Raw genomic sequence first — 20,960 nt, 5'->3', positions numbered from 1 at the left:
GACTCCTCAGCCCTTCTGCCTTTACCACTTCTCTTCTAAAAAACCTAAGACAAAATAACCTTTTTAAAGTGACAGCACACACTTTCTAACAAATGCTTCTTGTAATGTCTGTGTTGACTCTTTCATAGATCCTTTTACAATATATAGATGCATTTCTCCTCTTTGAATATGGTTAGTATATTCGTGTATTTTTAATTTAAATGTGCATATGTAAACTACTCATTTGTCATTTCAGTGACATTGTCACCAGTTCTATCTCCCTAGTAAATAGCAAAAAGAAAACATAGCTATATTTCTGGCCTCACTATTGTTACCGGTAATATGATCCTGTTTCTCCCGAACGGTCCTATTACAGTCCCAGCCTTCTCTTTTATTGTTGCATCTGTAAAATATTTTGCTATTTTATGTTCCTTGATGATTTAGTTTTGTGGTTCTTTTTCCTTTTGAATTGTTCTTTTATTGTAATTTTTTTCTTGCCTTTTGTTGATCACCATTTTAGATACAACCTATTTGCTGAACTACATTGTTGCTTGGCAATATTATAGCAATTAATTCTCCCTGGTTCCATGCTCAGACGCTCAAAATAATTTTTCTTCAACCTATTAATGTATTTTCACCATACTTATATCTATCGCTATTAAAATCTTGAAAGGTTTTATTTTATAGTTTTGAGTATCGAGATAATTGCCCCACTGTTAATTTAACCAGTCCCTGTTCATTTCCGATTTCTAGATTCAATAATAGATCTTTCCTTGTTGGCCTTTTTAACATACTAGTTAGAACGTTGTCCTGAACACAGGAACTCCTTACTATTAGCCCTTTTATCCTCCTGTTATGCACAATTATTATTTTATGGGCTGAATCTTATGGGCAGAATCTTACCAGGCTCTGAGCAGTATGGGCAATGGTAACATTTATTGTAGAGTCGAGAGAGATATTCAACATGGTTCATCTTGCTGCAACTTGTAAGTTTTTTGCATTCACCATGGTGAGATTCTAGCTTAGCAGTGGCAAACTCCCAATTAACAATAATTATTGCTTGTTAAATGTCTTGTTAACAGCCCAATTCACCACAGATTGCACTCTGATCAAATTTGGCAAATAAACTAGCTATTGGGGAAAGTCAACATGGAAACTACAGTAAGTTCTTGGCTGGTTCAACATGCCGCTCACTCTAAATGATCTCGATGTTGGACACTAGGCAGAACATATCAGCAATTCTTCATGCAACCCACATCCACAGACATTGGCAAATGGCATGTACCAGCTTCTAAGAACCCTCATGTAACATTTCCAAACCACTTACAGGATGCTTCTGCAATATAATTCTGCACTTTAGGCTGCACTAGCAGTTATCATTGTAATGCTGCTGCTAGATACTATGTGCTCAGGGACAGACACCAAGCTAATAGACTTGACCCGGCAGCATCTTTAACTCTGAACTCATTGTCAATAGCATTCTTTCACCCGGAGCTTACCTTGATGCTCGTAGTATCCTTGCCTTAACATCTCGCATTTTGCCCCCTCAACTGGGCTCACATTGCTACTACCTCTCCAAGCCATTTCACATATGCACTACAGAAGAAGCTTGCCATGGTTGTCAGCAGACTTTAGACAAGTCAAAAGATTATAACCTGGCAAGATCTTTTCATAGCAAGTCATGGATTGTCTCCAGTACCAGACCAGATCCTACCCAGGCAATCAGGTCAGTATCCTCTCCTCATAAGGGGTGAGGAGCCAAATGATGTGCAGCGTGCCACAGATTTTGAATCTTTTGCTCTATTGTGGAGTCTTTTCCTCATGGATGATAGGTAGATATATCTGAGGAGGCAAGTGGATATCACAGCTATTACTAATGATGCAGATAGGGAGGTGTCCCAAGCAAGTGAGCAGACTGCACAGAGAGCATGCAGGGTTAGTGATATTGCAGGTTGGGGTAGTTGAGGATGAATGGGGAAAACCAGGTAGTACTGAGAGTCGTAGGGCATTAGGTTTGTTTTGAGATGGGTACAGTAGTAGAGATTGAGTGAGCCCATTTCACGGAAGATGGTGGCACTTATCCTGGTGGAATGGAGAATGATATTGACCTACTTTCTACAGTGAATTCCTCAAGATGGCTGAGACTGCTTTAACCACAAGTCAAAGTCTGACTCTTCTGGCATAATTTGGTGTTCTAGCCTCTATTACTGGTCCCGGAGGAAGAGGATTTGATGCCTGTGCAGCATCCAGTCTAACAGAACCTCCAGTATCTTGATTTCCCTCTAACTACCAGTACTGGGGCAAATGTCAGAAACCATGCAGGACAGTTCTGGACTGACAGTGCTTCTCTAGATGCACAACAACCGTTTAAAGATTGTCTAGACGCGAGAGATGCTGATGACTTTCAGGATATTTGCTGAGTGGCAAGGTGTTCCAGGAGTAGTGCATGTTAGGATAGAGCAGAAAGCAGACGTAATTCTCACAGTGATGGCTCAAAGCTAAATAATGTGGCAAGAAAACTTTGGCTTTATGGCAAGCAGCACTTCACCCAACTCAGAGTCAGAGTCACACAGCATTGAAACAGACTCTTTGGTCCAAACAGTCCATGCTGACCATAATCCTAAAACCAAACTAGTCCCTCCTGTCTGTGCTTGGCCCATATCCTTCCAAATATTTCTTTTTCATGTACATTTCTAAATGTCTTTTAAAATGTTGTGACTGTACCTGCATCCACCACTTCCTGTGGAAGTTCATTCTACACACAAACCACCTTCTGTGTAAAAAGATTGCCACTCATGTCTTTTTTAAAATCCTTTCTCCTTTCACCTTGAAATTTACCCTAGTCTTGAAAACCCTCACCCCAGGGAAAAGACATCTGCCATTCACCTTATCTATACCCCTCATGATTTTATCAAAGTTTATAAGCTTACCTCTCAACCGCCTATGCTCCAGTGAAAAAAGTCCCTATGTATCCAGCCTCTCCTTATAACTCACACCCTCCATTCCCAAAAAGATCCTGGTAAATTTCTCCAGCATTAAATATCCTTCTTATAATAGGGCGACCAGTACTGGACATCATACACCAGAAGAGGCCTCACCAACATCCTGTACAACCTCAAGATAAGGTCTCAACTCCTAACCTTAGAGGTCTGAGCAATGAAGGCAAGCATGATAAATGCCTTCTTAACCACACTATCTATAGGTGATACAAAGAATTATACACTTGAATCCCTCGGTCTTTCTGTTCTACAACACTACCTAAGGCCCTACTTTTAATTGTATAAATCATGCCCTTGTTATGAATATCTTGCATTTATCCAAATTAAACTCCATCTGCCACTCTGCAGCCTACTGACCCAATTGCTAAAGATCTCTTTATAATCTTAGACAACCTTCTTTACTGGATTAGTGGTGCTGGAAGAGCACAGCAGTTCAGGCAGCATCCAACGAGCAGCGAAATCAACGTTTCGGGCAAAAGCCATGATTCCTGATGAAGGGCTTTTGCCCGAAATGTTGATTTCGCTGCTCGTTGGATGCTGCCTGAACTGCTGTGCTCTTCCAGCACCACTAATCCAGTATTTGATTTTCAGCATCTGCAGTCATTGTTTTAACCTTCTTTACTGTCTACTATACCACCAGTATTGGTGTCATCCGCAAACTTACTAACAATGCCTTCTATTTTCTCATCTCAAACATTGATATAAATGACAAACAGAAGTAGACTCATTACCAATTGCTGTGGAATACTGCTGGTCACAGGATTCCAGTCAGTAAAACAACTCCCTACCATCACTCTCCATCTCCTGCCATTAAGCCAATTTTGTATCCAGCTGGTAAGGCCACCCTGAATTCCATGTGATCTGACTTTACTAATTAGTCTACAATGCAAAACCTTGTCGAAAACTTTACTTAAGTCCAAGTAAACAACAAGTACTGCTCTGCCCTCATTAATCTTTTTGGTAACTTCCTCAAAAAACTCAATCAAGTTTGTCAGACAAGATTTTCCTCACACAAAACCATGCTGATTTTCTGTAATCATTCCTTGCCTTTCCAAATACATATAAATCCAACTTTTCAGAATCACTTTCAACAACTTACCCACCACCAAAATCAGACTCACGTCTATAGTTTACAAGCATCTCACATTATTCCTTCTTAAATAAAGGCACAACATTAGCCACTCTCCAGTCATCCGGCACCTAACCTGTTGTTCCAGATGATACAAATATTTCTGAAACGGGCCCCATAACTTTCTCCCTAACTTCCCACAATGTCCTGGGATATGCTAGATCAGGTTTTGGAGATTTATCCACCTTTATATTTTCTAAGACCTCTAGCACTTCCTCTTCTGTAATGTGAACTATTTTCAAAACATTAATATTTATTTCTCCGAGGTCTCTAGCCTCCATTTCTTTCTCCACAGTAACAACAGATGTGAAACATTTAATAACTTTTCCATCTCCTGTGGCACAATCCAAAAACACCTTTGTTGATCTTTAAGTGGCCCTACTTTCTCTTTAGCTGCTCTTATGCTCTTAATGTACTTGTAGAATCTCTTTGGATTATCCTTAACCTTACTTGCCAAAGCCATCTCATATCCTCTCTTTGACTGCCTAATCTCCCTCTTAAGAATTCATCTACACTCTTTATAATGTTCAAGAAATTCATTTGAACCTGGTTGTCTATATCTAATATATGATTCTTTTATCCTTGACTACAACCTCAATATCTTCATTCATCCATTATTATCTTATCTCTTTTATCTAATTACCTTTCACTGTAACAGAAACAAAAAAATACTGTGAACTCTTGTTATCACACTTTTGAAAGCATCCCATTTATCAGGCGCCCCTTTACCTGTGAACAGTCTTCTCCAATCAACTTTTGGAAGTTTTTGTCTCATTATTAAAATTTGCCTTACTCCAAATAAAAAAACTTACATTTTTATGGAAGGCTTATCCTTTTTCATAACTATTTTAAGACAGATAGAATTATATTCACTGGACCCGAAGTGTTCACCTATCACTTTAGTCACTTGCCCTGTCCAAGAAAAGGTCAAATTTTGCTCCTTTCCTCGTAGGGACATTTACATATTCATAAAGAAAATGTTCTTGAACACATTTAACAAATTCTTCACTATCCAAACCTTTAACACTATGGTAGTCACAGTCAAAGTTTGGAAAATTAAAATCACCTCCAATTACAACCTTATTAGTCTTATATCTGTCTGAGATCTCTCTATATGTTTGTTCCCTAATTTCCCACTGGCTACTGGGGGGTCTATAGTACAATCCCATCAAGGTAATCATTCCTTTTATTTCTAATTTCAGCTCATATTTTAACTGGACGATTTTTCAGAAATATCTTCTTAGATTGGCATGGTGACTCAGTGGTTAGCACTGCTGCCTCACATGTCAGGAACCAGGGTTCATTTCCAGCCTTGGGTGACTATCTGTATGGAGTTTGCATATTTTCCCAATGCCTGCATGGGTTTCCTCCAGGTGCTCCAATTTCCTCCCAATAATAGTCCAAAGATGTGCAGGTCAGGTGAATTAGCCATGCTAAATTGTTCAGGAATGTGTAGGTTAGGTGTTTTAGTCAGGGGAACTGAAGAGTAATAGGGTAGGAGAATTGGTCTGGGTGGGATAATCTTCGGAGGGTCAGTGTGGATTTGTTGGGCCAAAATGACCTGATTCCACATTTCAGGAATTTAATGATCTATGAGTTTCAGCAGTTATATTTTCTTTACTCAAAACTGCCACTTTCCTCCTTCTTTTGTCTCCCTTTCTAGCTTTCATATAGCACCTGAAATCCATAATATTGAGCTGTCAGTCCTGTCCATCCATCAGCCAAGTTTCTGTAATAGCTATGACGTCCTAATCCCATGTTTCCAAACATGCCTTGAGTTCATCAGCCTTACCTGTAAGATCCCTTGTATTTAAGTAATTGCAGTTTAATTCTTTGGAATTACTTCATTTTCTTACTTGCTCTTGTCTGTCTTTTCAAATTAACTTGTTCTTTTCAGTTTCAAAACCATCCTCATCTGCTCCTTAGGATCCCTCCATTCTAATAGTTTACTATCTCCCTTAATAGAATTAGCAAATCTCCCCACAAGGATATTGGTCCCTTTCCAGTACAGGTGAAACTCATCTTTTTTGAACAGGCTTTTCCTGCCCCAGAAGGGATTCCAGTGATCAAGAATCTGAATCCCTGAACATGACACCACTGTTCAGCCATTGATTTATCTCCTTTATCTTTTTATTTTTTCCCTCTTTCAAGATTGGCACCAGGAGTAAACCAGATATTACTGCTTTTGATATTGTTTTTCATTCTTCTATCTACTTTTTTATATTCACTTTCTAAAGTCTTAATCTTTTCCCAACTATGTCATTCCCACCAATGTGTACAATAACTTTCAGTTTTTCCACTCTCCCCTTTAACAATATGCTTCGAATGTTTTGAGACATTCTTAATCATGGCACCAGGAAAGCAACAAACTATCCTAGATTCATGCTCACTGTGCAGAATCTCTTGTTTATGTCCTTTTCAGGAGAGAGTTTCCTAGAACAAGTTCTTTTAAAATTTGTCAAACCCCATTTAACATAAGATTTATTCTTGGTGCCAAGATCTGACTACCGCTTCTATTTCCCCCTGAGAGACTATCCTTTTCAACAGAACCAAAATTGAGTATCTCTTTGAAAGAGGACTAGCCCAGGGATGTCTGAGCCACCTTCTTAACTTTCCTGACAGTCATTCATCTATCTGACTGATCCTGCTGTGTGATCAGTTCTTTAAATCTATGAGCCATCCAACTCTGTATCTCTTGTATGCCCTCAGTGACGTTAAGCCTAAAAAGAAGCAGCTCACAATAGCATCTTATATATAATACACTAGCCTTCCTTACATGATTGGCCTTAGCCAAAAATAAAAAGATTCAGTCCTACATTTCTTTAGTTAAGTTTGAGTTATGTTGGAAATTTTTGGATGGTTTCTTGCAACAAGATCAAGTGAGTTTCTCCCTTTAACTTACCACATTCATATTTTGCTGATGATCAAGAGTAGATGGATAGGGTTGATTGGCTTGAGATTCATGTATCACAGTATTATACAGCAACGCTTCCACAGCCTTGACTGATGCCTGCTGACTATCATGACAGGCTGTATAGCTTCGACTCTGTGATGAAAAGCAACTCAAAAAGGCAAGGTAAGGGAGAGATGCTTTGAAAATCAAAGTAGGCACATAGGGCAAATGGCACTGGATGGGCCTTATAGAATCGTGGAGTTGCTTCCTGGTCAACATACAAGGAAGGTAGCCTTGACTCCTTTGATAGTCCCTGGACCTTCCTGAGAAACCCCAAGGTATTTTATTAAGACTTCACTCACACAGCCATTTTCTAATTGAAAATTGTTGAGCCAATCAAGGTGACTCTGTCACAATTAATTTGGCCCCATCAGGCTTGGTCTTTTTTTTTCTTTTTTTTATAGGAAAAACACCCGAGTGGCCAGTGACAAGCACTGCCCTTCAAACCACAGGGCAATGCTGTGTGATCAAAACAGTGAAGGGAAGGGTAACAATCATCCTTTTTATATGTTTTTTTTCTTTTTTTTTCTTTCTTTTTCTTTTTTTTTCTTTTTTTACAGTGAAAGACACAAAGTGCACAAATCTTTATTCAATTGTCACCACCAGGAAGATAGGAAACCACCAGAGTGGCCAGTGACAAGCACTGCCCTTCACACCAAAGGGCAATGCTGTGTGATCAAAACAGTGAAGGGGAGGGTAAGGACTAAATCAAAATAGAGTTGGATGGGGAAATAATACACTCCACTCCCTGCGGCGCCCACCTCTCCCTGAACGACTCCAGGGTGTTGGTGGACACCGCGTGCTCCTTCTCCAAGGACACCCGGGCTCTAACGTAACCGTGGAAGAGGGGCAGGCAGTCGGCCCTAACGACCCCCTCCACGGCCCGCTGCCTGGACCTGTTGATGGCCAGTTTGGCCAGGCCCAGGAGCAGACCCACGAGGAGGTCTTCGGACCAGCCCTCCCTCCTCCGTACCGGGTGCCCGAAGATCAGGAGCGTGGGACTGAAGTGCAGCCAGAAACAGAGGAGAAGGTTTTTGAGGAAATCAAAAAGGGAGTGCAAATGCCCACACCCAATGTATACATGGTCCACGGACTCCACAGCGCCACAGAACAAGCAGTTGGGCTGGGAGTCCGTGAACCACCGCAATCTGCGGTTGCAGGGGACTGCTGCGTGCAGCACCCTCCACCCCAGATCCCCGAGAGAAAGGGGGAGGACTCCCGCATAGAGAGCCCTCCACTGGGGATCCCCACCACCCGGTGGCAAATGGGCACGCCAAGGCGTGTCCGGACGGTGGATGAGGGAGAAGAGGTGGACGGTGTGCAGCAGCAGTTGATACAGGGACTTCCTATTTATGTCCCTGAAAGCAACAAATTTAAAATTCCGGAGGCGGCTCTGGTTGTGGGGCACGGGCTCCCGCGGGAAGTACGGGACCTTGGGGCCAATGTGAAATTCCGTCCGGGCCGGGGTGAGCGCGGACGGGATCCCACCGCACACCTGAGCGTCCTCCAACCGGTGCACTACGTCGGGTCCGAGCACCGCCGTTTTAAGGCGTCGGATGGCGGTGGCCACGTACCGGACGTCTACCGCTGCCCTGCTAGCTATGTCCTGCGGCAGCGTCCAGCCCAGGCCCCCGGCACCCAGCACGTCCCCGACCCTGGTCGCCCTCGCCGCCACGACCCTCCCCTCCGACAGCCACTCGAACCCGCGAGTACGGAGGTGCGGATTCCTGAGCAACGGCTCCCTGACGACAGCCGCTACTCCAGCCGGAGGGTAGGCGCGACACGATTCAACCATGTTCCAGACAGTGATCAGGTCCTGGTAAAAGACAGGCAGCACCTTGAGGGCGACCTCCAAACCGTCACGGTCGACGAACAAGAGCTGCGTGTCGTAGTTGAGGTTACGCACCTGGCGGAAAAAATACGTCGCCAGGGCGCACCACCTAGGAGGAGGCTCGACGTAAAGGTATCGCCGCAAGGTCTGGAGGCGGAACGTCGCGACCTGGGTGCGGACGCACACCAGCGACTGACCGCCCTCCTCGATAGGGAGACTCAGAACCTGCGTGGCGACCCAGTGCATCTTTTTGTCCCAGAAGAAGTCGACCAACGTTCTCTGGATGTCAGCGACAAAGCCAGGAGGAGGGACCAAAGTGACCAGCCGGTACCACAGCATGGCGGCCACCAGCTGGTTTATGACCAGCACTCGACTCCTGTAAGATAGCACTTGGAGCAGTCCTGTCCAGTGGCCTAGGCGAGCCGAGACTTTGGCCTCCAGCTCCTGCCAGTTGGCTGGCCAGGATTCCTCAGCCGGGCTGAGGTAGACCCCCAGGTAGAGGAGATGGGTGGTACTCCAGCTGAACCCCCGTAACTCCTCCGGCAGAGAGTCCACCCGCCACGGACCGACCAGTAGTCCGGAACACTTGGCCCAGTTGATCCTGGCGGAAGACGCCGCCGAGTACACGGCCTGGCACTCGCGCATCCTCTCCAGGTCAGCTGGGTCGGTGAAAGTGAGGAGCATGTCGTCGGCATAGGCCGAGAGGACCACCCCCGTGCCCGCGCCGCGCAGAACCAGCCCCGACAACCTCCTCCGCAAGAGGCGCAGGAAAGGCTCCACGCACAGGGAATACAGCTGGCCGGACAGGGGGCAGCCTTGACGCACTCCTCTCCCGAAGCGAAGGGGCGCCGTCAGGGACCCGTTAACTTTAACCAGACACTCTGCGGCGGCGTACAAAAGTCGGATCCGGGCGACGAACCGCGTCCCGAACCCGAACGCCCGCAGAGTCCCGAGCAGGTACTCGTGATCGACCCTGTCGAACGCCTTCTCCTGGTCGAGAGACAGGAAGGCGCTCGGCAGACCAGCCCGTCGACAGAAATGGATCAGGTCCCGGACCAGGTGGACGTTGTCGTGTATCCTCCGGCCCGGGACCGTGTAGGACTGGTCCGGGTGAATCATGTGGGCCAGCACGGAAGCCAGGCGAGAAGACAACACCCTGGCGAAGATCTTGTAGTCCGTGCTGAGGAGGGAGACCGGATGCCAGTTCTTCAAAGAACGAAGGTCCCCCTTCTTCGGCAGCAGGACGATGACCGCCCTGCGCCAAGAAAGGGGCAGCTGTCCGGCATTTAGACACTCCCCCAGGACCTGTGCGTAGTCGTTCCCCAGGACGTCCCAGAACGCCCTGAAGAACTCCACAGTCAGCCCGTCCAGCCCCGGGGTTTTGCCCCTCGAGAGCCGGTTGAGGGTGCCGGTCAGCTCCTCTAAAGTGACGGGAGCGTCGAGCCTTCCGGCGTTCTCTGGGCTGAGCTGCGGCAGGTCCTCCCAACGTGGTGAGGTGGGGGAGAAGGAGCTCACTGGCAATGAAGGGCGGGACGTTGGAGATCACGACCCTCTGGGCCGTAACCTCCAGAGGGTCGACGGGCAAATGTGTCCCGCCCACAGTGAGCCCCCTCACCACGGCCAGGTGGACCGCCTGCTCGGTCTTCAGGAAAAATACGGCCTTCCCGTACATTCGGGCCGCAGCGACGATGGCCAGTGTGCCGACCACAGAACTCTGCGAGCATCCTCGCTGGACGGATCCGGAGAGAACAGAGCCTTGTAATAGTTTCGAACGTGGGCCCTGATGCCCTCCGGATCCGAGACGAGGGACCCATCGTCGGCCAGCAGCACAAGGAGCTGCTGACGGGTGCCACGCCTTTTTTCCAGTGAGTAGGAGAAGGGGGAACCGCGTTCCAGGTCCTGGAGGAGCTGGATCCGCGACCTCACGTACGCGCCCCGAGCCCCGACGCTGGAGTCTCGGAGCGCGGCCTTCTTCTCTTCGCACACCCCGCGCAGGGCCTGGTCCGCGTCGGGCTGACCGAGGCGTGACTCCAGGTCGAGCATCTCCCTCTCCAACTCCCCGATCCTGGATTTCCGCCTCTTGGTCGACCCCCTCGTGTACTCCTGACAGAAGACGCGGACGTGAGCCTTGCCCACGTCCCACCATAGCCTCAGGGAGGGGAAGCTTCCCCGCTTCCTTCTCCAGCCGGCCCAGAAACGACGAAACGAGTCTCGGAACCGCTCGTCCTCCAGCAGCAGGTTGTTAAAGTGCCAGTGCGCGGAGCCGAGCCTGGCGCCGAACGGAAGGCGTTCCGCCCACGCCAGGTGATGGTCCGTGCACGACACCTGCCGCGTGGAGGCCTTCGGAAAACAGGAGGCGTACGCCCGCGAAACGTACAGGCGGTCGATTCTGGACGCTCCGACCCTAGGCCTCACGAAGGTGAAGGCGATGGAGTCGGGATGGAGATTCCGCCAGACGTCCACCAGGTCGAAAACTTGACCAAGTCCCCCAACCTCTTCCCCAACGCCCAGCCAGCGCGGGTACCGCCGTGGTCCCTGCCCTCGAGGACACAGTTAAAATCTCCCCCGAGGACGACGCACTGGTTCTCGTCGATGGAAGCGAGATGAGCGGACACTTCTTCGAAGAAGCTCGCCTGTCTCGGCCCGGCCAGGGGAGCGTATACGTTCACCAAGTGAAGCACCGCGCCCCCCAGCCGAACCGTCAGGTGAAGCAAATGGCCTGGCACTGGCTCCCTGACCCCCAAGATCTCTGGCTGAAAATGCGGGGCCAACAGGATAGCCACCCCGCCAGATCTGCGGGTGAGGTGACTCATGTGGCAGAGGTTGTAGGGAGGGGCTCAAGGCGAGTCCCAGGCAGCGGTGGTGGAGGCAGGCCTCAGGCAGCAGCAGCAGCAGTGGAGGCAGGCCTCTGGCAAGTCCTGGGCAGGCCCTTATTCACAGCAGTTGGGGGGGGCAGGCCTGTTGGGGAGGGTCCCCAAGGCAAGTCCCAGGCAGCCCCAAAATTGAGTCCCAGGCAGCAGTGGTGGAGGCAGGCCTCAGGCAGCAGCAGAGGCAGGCCTCTAGTAAGTCCCGGGCAGTTCCTCCATTCACAGCAGTGGTGGGGGGGGCAGGCCTGTTGGTGAGGGTCCCCAAGGAAAGTCCCAGGCAGCCCCACAATCGAGCCCAAGGCAGCAGCGGTGGAGGTGGGCCTCAGGCAACAGCAGCAGCAGTGGTGGTGGAGGTCCTGGGGAGGGGCCCCAAGGCGAGTCCCAGGCAGCGATGGTGGAGGCAGGCCTCAGGCAGCAGCAGCAGTGGAGGCAGGCCTCTCCTCAGGCAACAGCAGCAGCAGCGGTGGTGGAGGTCCTGGGGAGGGGCCCCAAGGCAAGTCCCAGGCAGCAGCAGTGAGGCAGGCCCCAAGCAGCAACAGGGACAGTCCTTGCATGTGTGCACACACACAGTCACACATTGATCCAATTTCTCAAGATCAGCAAAACACCCAACTGGCCAGCCACAACTCCAGGGTGTTAGTGGACACCGCGTGCTCCTTCTCCAAGGACACCCGAGCTCTAACGTAACCGTGGAAGAGGGGCAGGCAGTCGGCCCTAACGACCCCCTCCATGGCCCGGTGCCTCGACCTGTTGATGGAATAGTCCTGTTTATTTTTTTTTCCTCCTGTTTTCTTTTTTTCTTTTTTTTTAACCCCCACACTACCGCCTAAGTGCGGTAGTGTTTATTTTTATTCCCCAGCACCCATGGTGTGTGTGTGTGTGTAGATGTGAGACACAGTGAAAGACACAAAGTGCACAAATCTTTATTCAATTTCCACCACCAGGAAGATAGGAAAAACACCCGAGTGGCCAGTGACAAGCACTGCCCTTCAAACCACAGGGCAATGCTGTGTGATCAAAACAGTGAAGGGGAGGGTAGGGACTAAATCAAAATAGAGTTGGAGGGAGAAATGATGCACTCCACTCCCTGCGGCGCCCACCTCTCCCTGAACGACTCCAGGGTGTTGGTGGACACCGCGTGCTCCTTCTCCAAGGACACCTGAGCTCTAACGTAACCGTGGAAGAGGGGCAGGCATTCGCCCTAACGACCCCCTCCATGGCCCGGTGCCTCGACCTGTTGATGGAATAGTCCTGTTTATTTTTTTTTCCTTTTTTTCCCCTTTTTTTTCTTTTTTTTTTCTTTTTTTTAATTTAACCCCCACACTACCGCCTAAGTGCGGTAGTGCTTATTTTTTTCCCCAGCACCCATGGTGTGTGTGTGTGCAGATGTGAGACACAGTGAAAGACACAAAGTGCACAAATCTTTATTCAATTTACACCACCAGGAAGATAGGAAAACACCCGAGTGGCCAGTGACAAGCACTGCCCTTCTCATCAAACTGCAATGCTGTGTGAGCAAAACAGTGGAGGGGAGGGTAGGGACTAAATCAAAATAGAGTTGGACGGGGAAATAATACACTCCACTCCCTGCGGCGCCCACCTCTCCCTGAACGACTCCAGGGTGTTGGTGGACACCGCGTGCTCCTTCTCCAAGGACACCCGAGCTCTAACGTAACCGTGGAAGAGGGGCAGGCAGTTGCCCTAACGACCCCCTCCATGGCCCGGTGCCTCGACCTGTTGGTGGAATAGTCCTGTTTATTTTTGTCAGTTAGGTCTCCCTGATTGGATTCAGTTAACAGTCTCAAACAGGGAACTCATCTTCTACAAGATCCAACTGGCTGGCCTCATTACAGTCACTACCATTCGAATCTGTCCTACAAAGTAGGTTGTCCATGAAACTGATCACTTTTTTGTTAGTGTTGTCATGTTTTCCATTCTTATTCCATTGAAGTAAGTGCAATATTACATGAAAAGTGTAATAAGAAAGTCCTGACGGGTTCTAGAAATGAGGCACCATTCTGTTCTGTCAGTTTCAGACAACATGGTTAGAATATTTGCTATGACACTGCAGCTGTTATGAATGCTTGGCTGGTTTTAGAAAGCTATAACGGCTCAGCTCAGCAGAGTCCATTGATCCAAGAGAGGATCAGATTGTTGTCAACAGCACAGGGATTTATCCCTATTCTGGTGGGAAGTGATTTGGAGGTCCTTTTCCTTGCCTTCCTTGTGATGGATGTTATGGTACTGCAGGTCAGACCTGCCTTCAAATAAAGATCTCAAGAAGAGTAACAGAATGTGCCTTTGCTGCAGTTTTTGTTTTGTGAAAACCTCATTTTTGGTTTGCATTTAAATAATTATATTTGGTTTGCACTGGAGTTATTATTGTTTTCTTTCCAATAATAATTATTATGTTTGATTTCAGAGTTTTAGTAGGTGGAAGTTTAATTTTACACTGGCTTCATAATAATTCCCATTACCGTTGCATGTCTCCTGATGACTTTACATATTGCATATTGAGTGAGTTGCTAAATTGGATACATTTGGACTGGTATGGTGGTGGATAGGGTGGGGGGAGGAGGGAGGTGATATGTTGAGGGGACAAAGTCTATGAGACCTTTAAGTAGCAATGGGAACTTGCTGTGTTGGAGAATTGAACTAGACCTTCCTGCTTTCTGACTCTGTCCTCACGAGCTCTATGCTGCTTGCAGAATGTGTTATGAACCAAGCCCTGTATGAAAAGAGTAAATTCCCAGGCAGAGTCCTATATGAGACAGGTGTACATTTTGGAAGACATACGAATGCATTGGCTACATTTTCCAAAGCCCACTGGAGAATGTAACTCTTCATCACCATATTTAAAGAATTATGTAGCTGCCTCAATGGTTCACTAGATTGGTTCCTAGAGTGAGAGGGTTATTCTGTGATGAGAAGCTGAATAAATTGGCCTGTAATCGCTGAAGTTTAGAAAATCGCACAATGATCTCATTGAAAAATTCAAGAGTCTGAAGGGTCTTGCAGGATAAATGGTGAGTACCTGCTTCATTGGGCTGGGGAATCTGGGCCATTTTCCAGACACAGAATAAGGAGTTTATCATTAAATACTAAGATAAAGAAAATTGTCACAATCAGAAACTCATAAGTAATGGGAATTCTTTAACCCAGAGGGCTGTGGATATTGTAATATTGAAAATATTCAAGGCTTGGATAGATTTTTGTTCCTTTAAGAAATCAAATGATGTAGGGACTCAGGGGGAAAGTGGAGTTGAGGCAGATCAGACGTCTCACTATCGGCTGGGATTGCAGGCTGGCCACATGATACATTCCTGCTCCAATTTCTCATGTTCTATCATACAAACCAGAATGCTGGGAACTAGGCATTAACTTTGGTAAAGCTCACTGTAGGGTTAAAAGTTATACACATATGAGGCAAATCAACTTCCTCATCACAGAAACATTATCCAGGCAAAAGTGAGTACCACAGATGCTGGAGATTAGAGTCAAGAGTCTGGTGCTGGAAAAGCACAGCAGGTCAGACAGCATCCGAGGAATCTGATGAAGGACTTTTGCCCGAATTGTCAATTTACCTGCTTCTCGAATGCTGCCTGACCTGCTGTGCTTTCCTCGCACCGCATTCTTGACAGAAACTTTATCCACCTACTCTGACATCTTTACTGAACATCTTAGAAGAGTCATTTTCCAAGTTGGCTTGTACCCAGCCAGAGCTGACAACTATTACCCCTTGAATGCTACCTCCAGGGATTATCTGAAAGCAAGCAGTTCTCCATTTTTTCTATAAACTTCTTTTTATTTGCCATCTTTCCAGTACAATAAAACTAATTTTCAGAGAGTGTATTTCCAAAATACAAGTATTGCTCTAGGATATTGAAAGGCATATTTGGGTTATTGAGCAGAACTAAATAGGCTCAGGTGAATTCAAATGTGACCAGTGGGTGTTGGGGTGTGGGGATGGTTGTGTATGTGCGTGATGGGATGTTAATGATTTGGAGGCATATGATTGTGAAAGATGGTGGGTGATGGAGATCCTAGTATTTTCCTGCATACCTCTGATTGAGTGGAGGGTAGAAGGGCTTGCAGCTTAGCTTCCACTTCAAGGACTGCAGTAAATTTTGTTTCAACATTAGGGTCTGTAAGCCTGAGGGAGAAATCCAGCCTTACAGTCTGTGCAGAGTTGTACTAATAAACACCAATGGATCACTACAGTTAGAACTATTGACACTGGCTAAGATTGGATTTAATAATTTAAAGCAACACACTTCATCTGAACCTCGTCATTCTTGTTGAAAAGTGAACATACAAGAATGTTAACTGAGGACAGGATCCAACCTGGATGCACTGCCCAAAATGGTCAAAACTCTGCCAGCATTGATTCTTAAGGCTTACACATGAGTGATGCCAATTGGACAAGTTCCCATCGAACTCCATACATTTGTGCCTGTTGGAGCCTCAGATTTGGAGAGAGGGAAGAGCATATGCTGCATGATTCTTTATGGCAGACACTAATCAACAGAACATTTTGGGTTGATTTTGCAACTTCCAGAATTTCACAAAACCTTATCCTTCGGTAGGTGAAAAAAGACAGCTGGAATTTTCTTTAAATTGTTCTGTGTCTCCAGCAGATCCCAAGCCTTAAAGCGCATTTAATTCGAAATTAAACCCAGTCAAGTCCGATTAGCATTTCAGTTTGGATGGACCCCTCCATTGATTGGAAATTGATGAACGATCAGTTACAGCTAATCATTTTTATTGCATTGCATCAGCTCCAGTCTTGTTTTAATTCCATTAAATATTAATGGGTCTTTGAGGGGTGGAGGAAATACCTATAATCTTTGCAGAAGCGATTTGATTCGATGAGAAGCCGGCAAAATAAGGAGAATGGTAGGAGTGTGCTCTGGGACTACACTGTAGCCAGATGTATCTTGCAGCAATTTTATTTATTTTTTATGTGTGGATGCTGAAAAAGATCTTTGCATGTGACCAGGCTGTACATGAATGGAGACTGTGCCGAAGCATTTGAGAGACTTGCGGCTGAATAGAGCTTTCACTGTGAGCTTTATTCATCTCTCCAGCAGCTGCAGTCAACATCAGATGACCTGCTTTCTGAAGTCGATCTCTTTTATTTTGTATGTCTTCAACGATATAGACTGGCTTTCGATCTGAATGTATTGGTGGTCACTGAAGGGATTGTATTGAATTGCACATACGAAATAGAGGCAGAACTCAGTTGGTTTCGATGTCCCTGTGACCTGAAAGACACGCAGTGTGAGCACCTCAGCGATGTCCACTTTTGGGAAACTAACCGATTACTTCCAGCATCGGAGATCAAGAGCTGATTTGGGAGTTACCAGGAGGGATTCCAGAAGCAGCGGCAGTTGCGGCTGTGGGACCTCCGAGACCAGGTACAGAGAGCTTCCAGAATGAATCCAGACAAATCCTTCAGTTATAGTCGGAATGCAGTAATTTCTCGTGCTGCAGCCCTTGCATTCCTATTTTTAAGAGAGATGCTTATTATTGCGATACACTGAGCAACTGGAGAAGTAGGTGCAAGGCAGAATGGGTAAAGATGAGTACAGTACCTGTAATTAAACCCTGCAAAGCATCCTTGGATTGTCTGGCAGACTTGGTTTATTTTGAGAGCTCAGCAAGATGAAAAATAGACTAGGTAAATAATTTACTGGACTTTAAAGGGACATTTTTCATTTGATGGGACGAACATTTGTTTTTACTTTTGTCATTAAATGACGATGTCAGTTATTTGTTGACAGATTTACAAAACATCTTGTCGTAAACTGCATTATTGCATTGAGTGTCTGGCAGGCAAAAAAAAGGTAAATAAATATTTTAAAGACATTGCCTCTTTAGCATAAAACCCTAAATACCTGTATATGCTTCAATGAGATCAGAGATCATGACTATAACATAATTTTACAGGCTTTATTTATCCTGTTCTACAGCATAGCTGTGACTTTCAGTTTAACTTGCATATTTTGTTCTTTCATGATCATGGTATTTTAATTAGTTCATTGTATTCAGATGCAGTCCCTCACTATTTCCTTGTGTGCATCTTATCATTAATGAATTATGTGGTAAAATATTGATATACTTTGTTCTTGGGGCAAGAAGAGGTGTCAACTGATGATAGTGATAAAAATTAAGATTTGTTATTGGTTTAACATATGATTTAGGATAACACATGGAAAATTGGTTTCATCAAACCACTCAGCAACCACTGAAGTGATTCAAGAAGCTTTTCAATTACATCTTTTAAAAAAAGGAAAAGGGAAATGTATTATTTCCTGAAAAGTGCATTGATTATGTTTGATTTTTGCCATAAGTTGTAGCATGTGCTGTGATATGCCAGTACATTAGAGAAGGTTTAGTAAATTCCTTTGGCAGTCCGTTGGGGGAACTGGTTTGCATTTGGAAAATAGAAGCAAATTTGACTTTATCTGAGGGAATTGGAAAAAACTGTTGGAAAATGTAAAAACAAGGAGAGAAATGAAACATCATTATTTTCATACACATTCTTCCTGGACCTACAAGGAAAGTTGATCCAAGGGAACTGAGGACTTCCTGCTGCAGGTAGCTAATGCTGATATCAAGCACTCTCAGGTCAATTATTGTATACTTGCTGAAGTTTAATATCATAAATGCATTCACAATGATATAAAATGGACAGTACTGAAATAGGCCATTACGCCCAACAAAGACAATAGTAGTGACCTTTGGCACAGGAGCGTCCTATCACTCTTCTTAATTTAAATCTTTTTACAAGGCTTCTCTTCCATTCACATTCACATGTGTATCTAGCTTCTCCTCAATGGCACCTATGGTCAAAAGTTTACTATATTTGCCCAGCATTGACTGATGAGCAGTGGGACTTCCACCTGAATTTTATGTGTAGCAACCTAGTTAAGTGGTTACTGTCTTATTAAAGTTGGCAGCCTATCCCAAAAGATGTCAGTTCAGTTAAAATGGTGGCTTGGCTTGACCTGTTTTTATTTAATATTTTCAAAGATTGGAGAGAGAGGGCATCTCCATTGACACAAGTCAATAATTCTGGCACTTTGCAAGGTGTACTTTGTCACTTTGTCAATTACAATTACCTGTAAATAATCTAAATCTGGTCAATCTAATTATGTAGAGTTGTTTTTTCTTCTGAAAAATAATTGAATCAATTTCACAGAATGCAATGTGCTTTTAACATGCAAATATTATTGAATGTTTCTTATAAAGATTGGGTTCTCTGTTGTTTAATGTTTTTGGTTCCTGTGTGTCCTTAAAGTATGGAAGAAATATTTTTGTCATCTTTAAGGATATTTAATAAGTAGCCATTTATAGCATAAAACTTTTAACTTTATGATTACTACGATCAATTGATTTATTGTACCTGAATATTTCAAAAAGTTTTGGGTCATTCGTGAAACATGACATTGGTTGTTTGTGTGCTAATGTTCCATTATTTTAAAAAAAAGAGATTTAATTCCAGGAAATTACAAGCCAGTCCATCTGATCTTGGGATTCGAGAAGTGATTATAAATAATTCTAAGGGACAGAATATATCTGCACTTGGAAAGATGTGATTCTATCAGGCATAGTCAGAATGACTTTGTTAAGACATATTTGATCAAAGTTTTTGGGAATATAGCTGGAGTGTTAATAAGGATAATGCATTAAATGGACCTTAGCAAGGCTTTTGATAAGGTTCCTCATTGCAAGCTGACTAAGAACGTAAGAGCCGTGGGCTCAAAGGTAAGGAGGCATATTGAATCTAAAATTGACTGCCAGGCTGAAAGCAGAAGTTGAAAATAGAGGGATGTTTCTGTGACTGAAAGTTTGTTTCCAGTGGGGCTTCACAGGGCTCAATGCTGGGGCCCTTTCTGTTTGTGGTGTACATTAATGATTTGTATTTTACACAATGGGCTAAAGGGCCATTTGCCACTGTGATGATACTGTGACTTAAAGCACTGCACTTTGTCCTGTTTCTCATGCATAGGGGTGTTAAAACAGTGATGTTGAAAATGTCTTCTTCAGACAGGCAGTTGGTAAATGTCTATGAGTTCTGTCTGGGTATTTTATTTTAAAGTGAGGCAAGAGAATCATGAGTGGGCTGGGTTCAGCTTTTCTGGGTTAATTTCATTTGCCACTGCTGTGTCCACTTGACCAGCCTACTGCAGTCTAAAATTGTTTTCCTCACTATTTACCACCCTAACAATTTTCATACCATCCACACACTTCTCAAATATACCCACTACATTCAAAAGTGTTAAAAGTGGTGTTATAGACCGGACCAGATCTCTAAAGTATATTATGGAAATTGCCTAGATCCACACAGACCTAGAAGACTTTAGTTTTGCTTCCAGTTGAGTAAGGTTTTGCTGGCTGCTGGAACTGAAAGCTTAAGTTCTCTGCTGCTACAGAAAAGTCTTAGACAGAGAGGCTCCGTCTTAAAAAATCCAAAATGGCAGATTGTTTCTTTCAGTGTTTCTTTCTTTTGGAGAGAGACAGCATGTGAGAATAATAACTGTATTGCTGAAATGCTTTTGCCAAGGTTGTGTTTATGGGATGCTGCCTGTATTGGCAGAGCTGACAATTAACGGTTAAATAATACATCATCTTATTAAGGATTTCAGTAGAATAAAGTTATGCCAATTCTTCTTTTCGTTGTATTTTATGTTGTAAGAATAAAATAAGTTTTGATTAATGCTAAGTGTTAAACCAACTGGATCAGATCCAGAACATAATGCTTTACACTTACCTTTTAAAAAAAATAAAAGTTTTAGGGTCTAGGCTATCACCATAATATATTTTGGAGATCTGTCTGGTCCATAGCACCATTTGTTACACTCTTAAATGTAAGGGGTATAATTGAGAAGTTTGTGAATGTCATGAAAATTGTTAGGGTGGCAAATAGTGAGGAAGATAACATTAGACTGTGGATAAGCAGAGCAGTGGTAGATGGTAAACTCAGAAATGGCAGGTAATGCACTTGGCAAGGGTTAGCAAAACAAGGGATAACACGTTGGTGTGTATATTCAATGATCCCTGAAGATGGCAAGGCAGGCGCATAACACAGCCAAGATGGTGTATGGGATACCATCTTTATTAGCTGAGGCACACAATACAAGAACAGAAAGGTTATGCCGGAACTGTGTAAAATACTGGTTGGGCCAGAACCTGAGTA

The 20,960-nt window shown here is 44.9% G+C and overlaps 1 protein-coding gene across 4 annotated transcripts in view; it reads left to right on the top strand.

The window, feature by feature from the left end:
* The window catches only part of LOC140464494 (ankyrin repeat and fibronectin type-III domain-containing protein 1-like), a 924,898-nt gene that overhangs the window by 139,670 nt on the left and 764,268 nt on the right, over positions 1-20,960 (top strand). Inside the window, exon 1 of one of the 4 annotated variants that reach the window (XM_072559621.1) lies at positions 17,079-17,175. The exons of the other annotated variants lie outside the window; for them this stretch is intronic. The gene's annotated coding sequence lies outside the window, so the exon portion shown is untranslated. Of the gene's footprint in view, positions 1-17,078; positions 17,176-20,960 lie in introns of those variants that run through there. 4 annotated transcript variants of the gene reach the window in all.

The sequence above is a fragment of the Chiloscyllium punctatum genome, chromosome 40, assembly GCF_047496795.1.
Source record: "Chiloscyllium punctatum isolate Juve2018m chromosome 40, sChiPun1.3, whole genome shotgun sequence".
Taxonomy (NCBI): domain Eukaryota; kingdom Metazoa; phylum Chordata; class Chondrichthyes; order Orectolobiformes; family Hemiscylliidae; genus Chiloscyllium; species Chiloscyllium punctatum.
The sequence above is the reverse complement of the archived record's forward strand: the minus strand, read 5'-3'. Positions and strand labels throughout refer to the sequence as shown.